This window comes from Anser cygnoides, chromosome 2, assembly GCF_040182565.1.
Source record: "Anser cygnoides isolate HZ-2024a breed goose chromosome 2, Taihu_goose_T2T_genome, whole genome shotgun sequence".
Classification (NCBI taxonomy): Eukaryota; Metazoa; Chordata; class Aves; order Anseriformes; family Anatidae; genus Anser; species Anser cygnoides.
In genome coordinates, this window is record NC_089874.1 from 17,279,557 (window position 1) to 17,292,907 (window position 13,351).

General features: G+C 44.1%; 1 protein-coding gene across 4 annotated transcripts in view; it reads left to right on the forward strand.

Moving 5' to 3' along the window:
- Positions 1-1,455: 1,455 nt before the first annotated feature.
- Positions 1,456-13,351, forward strand: part of MPP7 (MAGUK p55 scaffold protein 7) — a 152,421-nt gene continuing 140,525 nt past the window's right edge. For 3 of the 4 annotated variants that reach the window (XM_048076529.2, XM_066991566.1, XM_048076531.2), the window contains exons 1-2: positions 1,456-1,608; positions 5,470-5,538. The gene's annotated coding sequence lies outside the window, so the exon portion shown is untranslated. The remainder of the gene's footprint in view (positions 1,609-5,469; positions 5,539-13,351) is intronic. The other variant, XM_066991567.1, reaches the window with a different exon arrangement.

A 13,351-nucleotide genomic window follows, 5' to 3' on the forward strand; every position in this document is an offset into this window, starting at 1 on the left:
GAGCTGCTTTGTGTTGGGTTTGTGGAGAATACGCCCTTTTTCAAAACCGATGGAGGGCTCAGCCCACTCTTGCCAAACACTGTTTCCTATAATAGGAAAAGAACAGTAATACTTGGATGGGTACGATGGCAATTCATCTTTCTGGCTGGAAGCCTTGTTTTGGAGTTTTGTTGCTTAGAATCTGTCAGCGCTCTCATCCCGAGGAATTTAACTTTCTCCTACAACAGCTTGGCCTCAACTAAAAGTTTGCATACAAAGTGTCAGAACTCAGAACCTAATTTGCCAAATGAGGTTAAGTCTGCAGAAATGAAAAAGTACTTGGGGGGTAGTCAACATAAAAAGAAGGAAATTATTAGCTTGGCACTTGTTTAATCTTGTTTAATTTATTTAAAAGGAAGGTGAGATGAATATTTAAAGTATGTTCTTGAAAAATGCAAAAACTGGATTTATCCTGAAACTGGGCTGTATTTTGAGGTGTCTAGCACCTCTAGGCATTGTAATTACTCTACATTACAATAATTTATGCCCAAACTAACCTTATTTGTTCAACCAGTTTCCTTTCAGAAATGGTTTAGGTGCTGATGGATCACAAAAGGAAGGACCACGTCCCAAGTCTTTGAAGATACGGATAAGAAGGAAGTAATTGTTAATAATTTGCTGATCTAAACCAAAAATGATGGACAACATAATAAAACTGTGATTCTGTAGAGTGCCAAAAACTATCATGATAAATTGAACAGGAAGAACAGAGGAGGTTGAATGAGATTAGTTGCATTGTAGTGATAAATCTGTCCCCAAAACCAAGAGTGCTCAGCAACTGTTGATGCAGCTCGATGGGCTGTTGTCACCATCAAACACGTCACTCAAATTTCTGCTTGAAGACAACCCTGAGAAGCCCCACTGAGCACGGAATTAAAGCTGTCCAAAGACACGTGCAATGCTGTATTTTGAGGCCAGCAGAAACTAATCACACCAGTACAGCTCAGGGCTGCCCTTGTGCGAAGGGACCATCCCGCACACCGAGTGCTGGTCCTCGTGTCCTTCAGGCAGCTGTGCGCCCCTGGGTGCTTCCTACACATGTAAAGGGCTGGAAGAATCCTCGCCATGACTTGTTACACGAAGAATAACCCCACTAGGCAGACCCCTGCCCAACGCACAGTGATTTATGTAGAGGTGGGAGCACAGTGTGCCCTGGGAGGGTACAGAGCCCTCCCCACGGCCCCCACACACCACAGCCATTTCCCCGGGAGGGGGGGCTCGGGGCCGCCTCAGCCCCACACACCGCCCGTCACTCACCGCCCGGGAGGCGGGCCGAAGTCTTCCCCTCGACCAATCAGCGCTCCGCCCCGCGCCGCCCTCCCTGCCCTTATCCAATCAGAGCGCGCGAGCCTCTCTCAGCCTGGCCTTGCGGGCGCGGGGACGAGCGGCTGTTGGGCTCTGCGCGCTCCCGCCGAGCCCGACCCCCGGGGGGCGGGGACCCGACCCGGCCCGGCGGCGGCGGCGGGGCTGGGGCTGAGGGGAGCGCGGCTCGGCTCGGCTCGGCTCTGCGGGCACAGGGAGGGAGGGAGGCTGCGGCGTGCCCGCCGCCACCCGGCAGCCCGGCCGCAGGTAGGAGCCCGGAGCCTCCCCGGGGCCTGGGGGGGGGGCCGTAGCACCGTGTGGGGGGAGATATGGGGAGAGGGGAGGGGGCGCCGGTGTTGTCCCCCCGCTCCAAGATGGCCCCCGGGGGGGGGGTGGGGGTACCCCGGGTGCTGGGCTGTGCCGGGGGGCGCACCCCGGCAGCGCCCCTCAGCCCCCGCGAGGTCTCCGGCACGGAATTTCCTCGCCTGTTTGTCACGCTTTATTTCTTCCGAGCCGGTTCTGGAGTTCTTATTTCGAGTTTGCTCGGCTCCAGGTCCCAGTTTTAATGGGATCCGCTCATAATGCGTTGTTAACCCCATCTTTCATATATATTCATTTAAAAATAGTAATTAACATTTTACTCTGATCCATTATCATCCTCCTTCAGGGATGTTTACTTCTTGGCAGTATTTACGGGAAGGTCTTACTTAATTTACAGCTTTGTTATGTGCTTAATGAGAACAAACAATACTTTCGGGGATGCGGGTGATTAAATCTCTAATCTCACGTAGGACCGGCATGCGGATTTCGCTAAATGTCACCGTTGGGTTGAGCAAGTCTTTTTGTGCTCCGAACGGTGATTACATGCAGGTTCTGAAAGCAACAGTTAATTTGGGTTTTAGGATTTAATCTCTTCGGGCTAGGGAATGAATGGAGGGGACCCATGGGTTTCTGCTGTGCCTGTCTATTCATCACCACGGAAAGAATAGAGCAGTAACCGAAATGGTGAAAAGTTGATTTAAATGAGCTCGGACTCAGAATAGCCTCAGACTTTAATGTGAACATCTTTCTACCTGCATGTGTACGCTGGAAAGGAGGCGGAGGAGGTCCCAGAGCCGCACGTTGCTGTCAAGTGGCAGGGAGCGCTCAGGAAGCGTTGCCGTGTGTTTGTGCTTGTTCTCCTCCTTAGGCATCCATTAGCAGTCCCCATTAGAGGCAGGACACCGTGAGATGGGCCTCGGACCTCAGCTAAAGTGGCTTTTTGTGTGTGTAGTGAACTGTCTTCTGTGTGCTAACATTCAACTTGGAATTAATTTTTATATTAGGCAGGTGTTGGAGCTGTCAGCTTGTAGCAGCACAGGATGAAAGTCAATACCGGATGCAGAGAAGGCAGGATAATGTGCTATTATATTAGATGCTTATTTGCAATTTTGTTCAAATTTTCAGGACTTCCCAGCTCATGATAGGAAACAGTCACAACTAAGCTTGCTGAGGGACAGCTTCCAGCCCTTTCCTGCGTGCCTGGTGGGAGTCCTGTGATTCTCACAAAGATGCTGTTGGAAACTGCTGGAACACCCATCTGTTCTTACGATGTTGCAGCGTTGCCTTTCACGGAAAACTGAAGCTTTGGTTGTGCTTTCCTGTACCGAATCTCTCCTTTTTCTGTGGCAAGCACCCGGGCATGCTGGAGCCTTTCATTTATCTCTGGCATATGGAAGGGAGCAGAAGGGATCTAAGAAAAGTAGTTCAGTGGCATCTTTCCCCCATAACTGGTTCTTCCGTATTAAGGATTACTGTAGAACTTGCTATGGTAATAAGTAAAAGTAGAAAAAATCTGGTCTTGCTGCTAGCAAAGTGTCTGTTAGCTGTCTCCCAGTGTACCTCCTCCTGAAAGCTGTTGCAGTGAATTAAGCGAGTTTCACCATCTAGAGCCAGGTGAGTTACGTGTGGAAGTCCTGAAAGCTTCCTGCATAGTTGTGCTAATACAGCTTAATCCTAGCCCGTGGTGTATATATTCTTCCTGCCCCATCTCCGGGAAGGTTTTCTTCCTGGTTGCTACTGTGCATGGTTCATTAAGGAAAAGATACAGTGTATTCATTTGTCCTTCCCTAATTTTAATCTTAGAAATATATAACAATTAATTTATACCTGGTTTCAGTGGGTCGTGGGTATTTACCTCACAAGCAATATCTTACTTATGTAATATTTCTTTGACCTGTACTAGTACTGAAGTACAGAGGCAGGGAGCAAGCATTACTTAGTACATTTCAAATAACATTTGCAGTGCAGTGTCCTTAACATCCCTTGACAGCTCAGACCACTTGCTCTGTCCCACGTGGTTATGGCAGGTCTGAGAACAGCTCTGGCTCCACATTTTTGTATTTTCCAGGACCATTTTGAGGGTTACCATGAGGCCTTCAGGAAAGTTCTTTGACAAGTGAGTTTCCAAGGACAGTGATAAATGTTGCTTTGACATGCTCGTTCCTTCAGTTAGCAGTCTTGCATTTAGGGGAACGCTGAAAATAGCTCATCTGAAGATGCACAGAACTTTACTTTGATGTTTTTGAAAAATATCTATATTCATTATGCCTAGCTAGCAGGGAATATAACTTGAATTTGCCCCCCTCTCTGGAAGGATAACAAATTCCATGTGTTCTTGAGCAGTAGCATTAAGCAGACTAGTTTTGTGGACCCCAGGTTTTGTCCTGAAAATGGTTTAACAATCTGTATTATGAATCATGTTTTTAATGGACTTCACCTCCCAGTTGCTAGCTATGGAGAAAAGATGAGCAGCTAATGTAAAAGGATTTCAGTATCTTTAATCCCCTGGGATCGCATCTTGTTACTGTGGCCTATGTCTTATTTCCGTCACTTTTCAATTCAGCGCTGTGAGGGCTAATACGATCCTGCTATTGCTGTTCTTGAGTAACTTGAGTGAAATCACAAGTCAAGTTAAAATTCAGCCTTAATAAAAAATTTGGACAGTGCCCCCTTGAAGTATGTTATATCTTAAAGAAAGAAAAAGAGTTTTTTAATAGAAGAAAAAATTATCAGCCAGGTAATTCTTTGCTAGTTTTAAAGAACAAAACCTTGAGCTTTCACAGATCTTTAACTGTGTGCAGTGTGGTCAGTGGTGCAATAATTCTATCACAAACCTGCAGTGAGAAGCTCCTGTAGTTAACTCATTGTTTATATCTGGAATGACATCAGTATTTAAAGGTAATCACTGAAAAAATGTATGAACTGTACCTACAAACGATACTGTAAAGCCACATAGATTTATACAATGGGAGGTGTGATCGTTGTCATATGCAGCGTGAGAAGGATATGGTGAAATACAAATGCTGAAAGAGCAGCCCTGTCTTGAGGATTTCTGCTGTTCTGACTGTTAAGCTCTTGCCATGCATGCAGAGGGGTTTGCCGTGGTTCTGTTCCCCAAGCACCCTCCGTGCTCTGTTACGCCGGTGCTGCTCCTGCAGCCCACTGCCAGGAAGGGACATCAGGCCTGGGAACATCAGGTCTTCTGCGTCTGCATGAGGAGCAGGCAGCGCACGGTGCCAGGTGGAGCGTTGAAAAAGACACTTGCTAAATGTCAGCGTGCACGGCTAGTGATGGTTTTGAGGTTATTGCTGACTCTCCAAAGCAGAACGATTAGTTGTCACGAAGCAAAGAAACGAGCACCTTTACTGTAAGCATCAAGTCACGCGTGCTTGAAGGGTTTTTGAGTTTGGACTTGAAGAATAATAGGAGAAGGCTAACCTGTACTAGTTTGTACCCAGACTTGTGGTGTTCACGTGTAAAATGTGATTATGTACGCATGAAGTCTTGTGGATGTTTATAAGGTAGACAAAACTTACCTATGCATATTTTGAAATAATTTTCTTTAATTACTCCTTTAAGATGAATTTGCCTAGGGTAGGCATGGATACAGAACAATTTGCAACTCATCATCCCCCCACCCTACACCCTAACTAAAAGCCTCTTCTGACTCTTCTTATTTTTGCAAGGCTTCGTAGAGAAATGATTGTTAGGAATACATGCTCTTAACATTTAGAATAAAAACATGAAGATACTTCATGTTTCCAACTCTAATGTCATAATACTAGTAGCCTTTCCTTTTTTCTTCAGGTTCCATAGAATCTACAGTCTGGAAAATGTGTATCTTAAGTCCATGTTGAAGTAGAGACGGCCTTACAGGTAGGATTATTTTATGAATACTCTTCTGCCAATGGTTTTCTGATACTGGATTAGACTGTCATTTGTTTTCTCTGGTCCTTAACAGTGTGTGGATTAGGATGAGAGACCAAGAATACTTTTATATTCTTCTTAGTATTAATAAATAAAGCCGTGAAACACTGGTGTACCAATATGTGGGATAAGAATTCTTAATTCTAACGGTGTGCTGCTTTATTGTCTTATAAAGACAGCCTCTTTAAGTCAAGAATGATTACATTTTCTTATGGTGTTTCAGTGTATATGATGGAATAAGTTCTGAAAAAATAGCAAAGCTAATTCAGCCAACTGTTAATGATGACTAACTACAAAATAAATTATACTATAAATCATATAACATGTTCAAAAGTAGAGTAAAACTGCTTCAGAGCTACTAATTATTTCTTAGAGCTTGGAAATGTCTATATCCATTTATATAAAGAGCATTGAAAATCTTTATTGCACTCATAATGTATTGTTTGGTGGACTGAGCTTGCCTTTAGCAAATGAATCTGTTCCAAAAGGAACAATATTGTTTCATATATGAAATCCAGAAGTGCTGTTTCATTGACAGCGCGCCGTTAATGCTATCTAAAGAAATGGAACTGACGTTGTTAATTATAAATAAGAGCAGAGTATAAATATTTCACACACTACGTGTGGCCAAATCAGAAGCTTCAACTGGCTGGTGGAGAGGTTTATTCTTTTTTATTATTTCTTTAAGAAGTTGCTAGTTCAGCTGATAGAAAGCCTTGCTTTTCTGTCACAGTTTCTAAGTCTCGCAAAAGAGAACTGATCTAAAGCAACAGCCTGAAGTTTCTTCTCAGGGGCTTAACAGATTCAGTAATGAAGTTTTTCCGTGGTCTAGCAGATACAGTGATAGAGGTTTTCAGTGAAGTAGCTGTTGGCGAGCAGTTAATTATCTCATTGTAATCTGGGCCGTTTGGGAAGCTGTGAGCACAGTTAACTTCTGTGCTCTGATGGCGCTGTGAGCGAAGTGTGCGCACAGGGGGAAGCTGAAGCTGCATCGTCCTGACACTAGCAGTGCTGGAGAAGTCACCAAAACCACCTTCTGAACGAGCAGCTTGCTGTCTTACTAAGGTGCACAGAGGGTAAAGTCTATCAGGGACATGAAATCTGTGTTGTGTGCGTGTCGGATCTCAAGTCCTCGCTCCTCCCCTCGTGCCCTCGCTCCCCACTCGCCCTCCCACCAGCCCAAGGCACGGCTGCTGCTGCTCCCACCGCGGGAACAGCAGCCCTTTGTGAGCTGCCTTGTCTGGGCACTCCCTGCCCTGCCCTCCCTGCTGCTCTCTTGCCATCTGTAGATCACGGAGGCTCTGAAAGGAGCCCTTTGCTGCACAGTATCCAAGTTTATCTGGTTCGATAGCTCCCGGTGGACGTGTAGGTAACCCGGAGCTTCGGGCAAGCCAACCTCGGTGCTAGCAGGTTCTTTCTGATGGGGAAAGGAACATCCAGCCTGCATCACTGAGCTGTTGTAGGTTTCTTATCCAAGGATCCCAATCTGTTAAATAACATCAGAATTAGATGCTAGATTTTTTTCTTGTGCTAAAGAGACCCTACAAGTGCTACAGCCCAGTAGTCTTACGCTGCTCCAATAGAGTGGCAGTGTGTGACTCCCTGCTTTGAAAGCTTGTTATGTGTTTGAAATATGACACGAACTGTGATATGGACCACCTTCCAGCTGCTGCCACCAGTCCGAGGGAGGGCATCAAAATGGCAAACAAGCCTCAGGGGCTAAAACTGTGAATGGCATGCTTCGAGTACAGGCCGAGGGGTGCGTTTGGCCGTCATCTGATGGCCCTGCGAGTCATGCGGCTGGGCGGCGAGACCTGCAGCAGGTCAGGCGAGGTGAGTGTGCTGCTTCTCAGTTGAACTGTCTAGCTTCTAGAAATTGTGATGTTTCAAAAGGAGACCAAAAGCAGCGTGCAGCAGCCGAGTGGTCAGTCATCAGGCAAACCAATTTTTGGAAGGAGCTTAGGAAAGACGTGTGCTATCATCTGTGTAGCTGTGGCTACAACCAGCAAGTGCCAGGAGTTCTCTCTGTTCGTGTCTGCTGCAAGACAGCTACTTCTGATCAGTGGTGTGCACCCAGACCGACAGAGAAAATGTGACCAGAAATAGCTGACTTCAGGACTGCAGCAGTGGAGGAAGATGTCTTCCTGGACAACTGGACCTGGAGACTTCTGCCCTAAGTGTGGCCAGGGAAGGGTCAGCAAGGCAGTTACTGGAGGGAGCAGGGGCCAAAGGAGCAGTCTGACAACGGGGAGAAGAGTTGAAAACTTCATTGCACCACCTGCAAACAGCTTTTGTTTCCTAGAAACTATGAAAAATGTTTTAAATGTTTTCTAACACTGTATTGTATTCAATGAGTTGTTTGGATTCCTGATTTCATGATAAATATGTGTTTATTACTTAATAAAGATCATTTAGATTCATTCTTATTAGGGCTTTTCACTGAACTTTCCCACCACGATAAATGCAGACCGTTAAGTACCTTCATTTCAACAGGGGAAAAAAAGATGGGAAGGGAAGGGTGTTAAACCCATGCAGAAGCTTGTTGGAAAGGAAGAGTCTGTAGCTGGGGTAGCTGTGGAGGAAGAGTTCAAGTATTTTAAGTACAGAAAGACATTGTATCAGAGTTAACTAACTGGAAAAATACACAGGAACCATAATAACCAACGTCTAAGACAAAGACAGGTGGTCTCAGTCCAGGAACTCTACCAGTGGTTACCTTCTGTTCAGCAAATAAAAGGCAGTAATGGATTTATTTGTTACTGTTAAGAATTAAAACATCCTGTAGGAAGATAGTTTTTTGTTGAATACTCTTTTTACTGCTCTATGAATAGAGGCAGACAGCATCTGTAACATTATGCTTAATTCTGTAACTTGGTTGTGTAGGTGGCCGAGCGTAATCGATGATGACAGATGATTAAACGCCACTTCATTAATGTTGAATTTCCATTTTATTCCTCAGACTTTGAGCTTTATCACACTATATAATGAGTTCTGGCTAGTGATTTTGGCTTCCTACGGGTGGTGGCAATTAAATTTGAAAGAAAACAGGAGACATTCTGGGTGCTTTACGCGAGTAGTGAACTCACCATTTTGCATACCGCTGTCTTTCTTCAGGGAATTAAGTGCCCCACCTTAATTAATCGCTTATTCTAAATTCCCTAATGCTTTCATCTAGCTTGGATGTAGCATTAATATTTAAAATACATGTATCAGTTCAATAGGCACGTATATTACATATCAAAACACTGCAGCTTGTTAAAATCAGCCTGCTGTCATCACAGCTAAAAGCCTTGGGGGTGACGTGGAGCCAGCAGGTGCACTGCATGTATTCACAGGATGGAAAATGGGGCCTGTGGTACTTCAGGAGAGAAAACCTCTTCATTTTATGAATGGAATATTTCTAGGCTCCTGAAAACATTGCATGCCCATTGATACAGTCTAACGGCAGGCTAAAGCTAAGGCGTTTAATGCCATACTCCAGGAATAGGAAAATGTTCATTTAAGTAATTGGACCTTGTGTGGCTGCTCAGTGTGTTTGTATTAAGTTTCTAGTATGTCAGAGCAGCTACATAAGAAATCTCAATTAGCACATTTGCCCACCCTGTGAAGATCAAAACAGTAAATGAAGTTGCTCCCAGTTGTCCAAAAAGCAAACGTTGTCTTCCAGTTTGGTGCTTCTGGCTAAATATTTGCCTGCTGGTTTGCAGCTTGTGCAGTTCCTCAGCATTGGGATGAGAGGAGGAGTGTGCTCAGTGTCTGCACTGGACATGGTGGGAGCTGCTGTGCCCTGTGCTGAGGGCTCGGCACGCTTCCCATGCTCCTGGCTCCCAGGCTGCAAGGCAGGTGACCTCTCTGGGGAGGTCCTAGAATCGTTAAGGTTGGAAAAGCCCTCCAGGATCATCTGGTCCAGCCATCACCCTACTACCAATGTCACCCACTAAAACAAATCCCGAAGCACCACGTCCAACCTTTGTGTCTACACGTCTCTGTCCCTTTCCTTGCAGCCAGCTGCTTCTGATCCCCTGGCTGGTCAAATGCAAATGCTGATTTCCCTTCTCTTCAGGTGGAATTGAGAGTGCAATAAGCAAAGGGCTAAACTTTCCTTTTGTGCCCTGTTAGCGCAGGCCTTGTGACCTACATGCTCTTCTATCTTATATGGATTTAAAGCATATGTTACCCTCTTTCTCACAGGGGTTGTTTCTCATTCTGCCTTAACAAATGTTAGTGCCTCACTCCTGTTGTTGGCTTGCATCTTCCAATGAAATGATCTCTTCCTCTTCATCTTTCTGTTGCCGTCAGAGAGACAGATTTCTACGTAATTCTCAGAACACTTTTTAGAGACCTCGTAAAATGTAGTAACGGCTGTAATAGTAGACTACTAAATGTAGTAATACACTGCTCTGAATTAGTAAGTAATGGCTGCGCCTGGTCTTCTCCAGAGCTCATTCCTGAGTAGTATGCCGAGATGTTACCTCTGCACTGGAACGCAGGCTGAAGAGATGAGCCTTGGTATGGGCATAGGTGGCAGCTGGCAGCCTTGCTTCCCCGGCAGAGAAGTGAGAATGTGCCACAGCCAGCACGAAATCTTCACGTCTGGTTACTTTTTGCCAAATGTTACATTTTTTTTTCCACATTGTTATCTTTGCTGGATAGAAACTGTAATAGAAAAAGTAATCTGAAATCTAGTGTTTGCATTGTTGCATTGTTGCAGAGACATTTAGAAGTAAGTGTCTTAAGTTAGAAGTTACACATACATGGGGAGCTACACATTTCCTCTTACTTGAAGTTAATTTTTTTCCATGAATGTTGGATGTTTTTATGCATATACTCCCTCTTGCATGCACATTTGCTATACATAAAAATTATTTTATAGCGTAAGTACTCAAGCACAAGACAGCCCTTACTGTAAGGAGCATGGATTTGTTTGTGTGTGTGCGCGTGCGTGTGTCTACAACTCCTACTTTTGACCTTGCAGTTGAGATAACTGTTGCAGCACTCCTCTCTCACTGATGAGTCTTTCCTACCTCCTTGGGCAATGAAACATTTCCTAGGCCAAGGTGGGGGGAAATAAGTTAGGTGCTTACCATTCTTTTGATAAAATCAGCACATTTCAGGAAAAAAATGCTGGAAGAGAATAGAGTATCCTTGGAAAAAGTAAAGCTCAAGGGAAAGCTAATGTAATCTATTGGATCCTACATGAATCTTGTAACTAAAAGAGGGATGGTAAAGACTTTAAATAAAAAAAAAAAACACTTTTTGAGGAGTCAAGGGATGAGCTACTCTGGTCTCCAAGTAAGAAACTGGTTCCAGCTCTAGCGTTTGAATTCTGGTTATGAGTTAATGTCACAGTACCACTGTCAAGGTCAGTGGTTCCTAGTCAGTGACCCGTTTCGTCAAGGGGCATAGTGTACTGCGTTTCCTTTTTTTTTTGGTTAGACAACGCCAAAGAGAACAGTATGAGCAGGCTGGCTTGGGCTTCTCCTTAGGAAGTTCCTGATGTGATGCTGAGACCTTGTCTCCATGTTGCTCAACCAGGCCGTGTTCCGGAAGGCAGATTTCTTTCGCTATTGCTTAACCCTCATCAGAGGGTCGCTGGTTTGACATTTTGGTGTCGGAGTCTTTAGCTTGTGACTTGGCATGCAATTGTACCAGCTGCCAGAATGACCTATGTAGGTCTGGGAGCTTGGTATTAAATATAAATGAAGAAGGGAAAAATAAACTTGCTATTAAAACTGCAAGTTTACGTGACTTTATCAGCCTGACACTTGGCGTAAAAACATGCTTGAGATCCAGAATTTGTGTACAGGAATCACCCCATTCAAGTTTCAAAGATGGTATTTCTGAAAGTATTGTTTCAAGATAACATACTTAAACACACACACACAAAACCAAGAAACCAAACTTGCCACTTTGGACACGGGTTTTTGCTGTCACTGCAGTGGCATAGCAAAATCCTTCAGGCTGCTGGAGCCTGGCCAGGGTTCAGCATAGGGTAGTAGGAAGGATGCCTGATGGGGAATCCTGTCGATTTTCCATGGGTGAAGTCTGGAAGAAGCAGAAGAGGGTAAGATAGTGCTTTTCACATAAGTGTAATTCTAACTGCCCAAATGTTTTCCAAGTGCTAGAAGTTAGATTTGTATAGATGATTTTTCCTTTTATTTGCTTTGCAATGCTTACAGTGTTTCTGAAGAGTTCAATTTTTATGTTTTTAGTACAAACATGGGTAGGGACCCATGGGGTAAAGGCCTTTTGTGATCCAAAATGCTCTTTCTAACAATTCTAGTTTAACTTATGTTTGTGCAAAGGTGAATTACGTTTCAAGCAATTTGTGTGCTTATAGTTTTGTAATATTCAGAGGAATGAAAGCTGTGAATGTAGATTTCATCATACATTTTAGCTACTTTTGGGTCAGACTGTCAAATATGAATGTCAGCCTGCACGTATATGATATTGTAGTAATTCTGTAATTTGTTATCAAGTCCTATAGCAAAATAACCAAAACAGTTTCTGAACTACTTAGATCTAGAATTTATTGTTGTATCCCAGTGTATGCCTTTCTGTATGTGATAGGGAGCAATGCAGCTGAAGTCGGGAGCAGTAACCCTGCTTCTGGTACCAGAGGTCAGCTCCTGGACTAAGAGGAGCCTGTTACATAGGCTAAGGAGCACAGGTCCATTCGGTACTTTCAGAAGAAAACTGATCAAAGGCTGGAGGTGGAGCAGCATTAAGGATTTGTAAGTGGTCACTTGAGCTTTGCATCTGTTGCTGAGGTCCAATTTACTGAGATTAGTAGGGTAGGTCAAGTAAAATATGTCCTCTTACGCTTAGCAGAGCCAGTGGGAAGTCCTTGGTAGTATCTTCTTTCAGCATACTTTTTTTAAGCTTGTCTGAATTATACAGTCATATGTCTGGAATATACTATAAATCAGATCTGCAGGCACTTACAGTGAATGTAAGTGTGTGCTATTCTGATGACAAGTCTAAAAAAGTGTTGGTATTCTAGTATAACCAGATGTACTGAAATAGTAGAGGAAAATGTGGTGGTGTGATACAAACTAAGAATGGATTGTAGCGTTCTTCTGCAGCTACCTTGCTCTGTGCTTCACCAGGAGAATAAAGCTGAAAAAATACAGTTTTATTTTATGTCAACTTTACTGCTCAGACGCGAGTTTTATTCTTGTTCTGCTAAACTTTTCTGTGTTTGACCACAACGGTTTTGCAAGGGGGTGGGGAGAGGGGAAATCAACTGCAAAAAGGAAGCTGGTGTGTTAATGAAGGAAGGTCTCCTGATGAGAATGTAAGAGCTGTCATACTTTCTTCAGAAATGACCGGGAGAGGATGTTTAGGAGTAAAGAACAATAATGGCTATAGAGCAGCCTGGGTTTTGGTGTAGCAGCCTGCCTGCTGACAAAGACTGTTGTCAAAACTTTGGGCTCTGACAGGCTGTGTCTGCTCCGTTCTGCTCAGCAGCCACTGAAGGACTCGTTCTAAAGATGTCTTAAGTGCTTACCTGAATAGTTGGGCTATGGCTATTATAACTTAACCTAGATATTGTATAGAAAAAATATTTCCTTTAGTTTGTTCTTTTGGCTACTGCCAGATAATTTCCTTGAGTATCCCAAGCTCGTGTTTTATAAGAAATAGCAAATAGTTTTGTTTCAGTTTGCTTTACGTGGACGATTCCTGATGAGCACTCGTGCTACGCCCTCAGTTGTTGCATTTCGGTATTGGCACGTAGAAGGGGAACAGTAGATGCGTGATG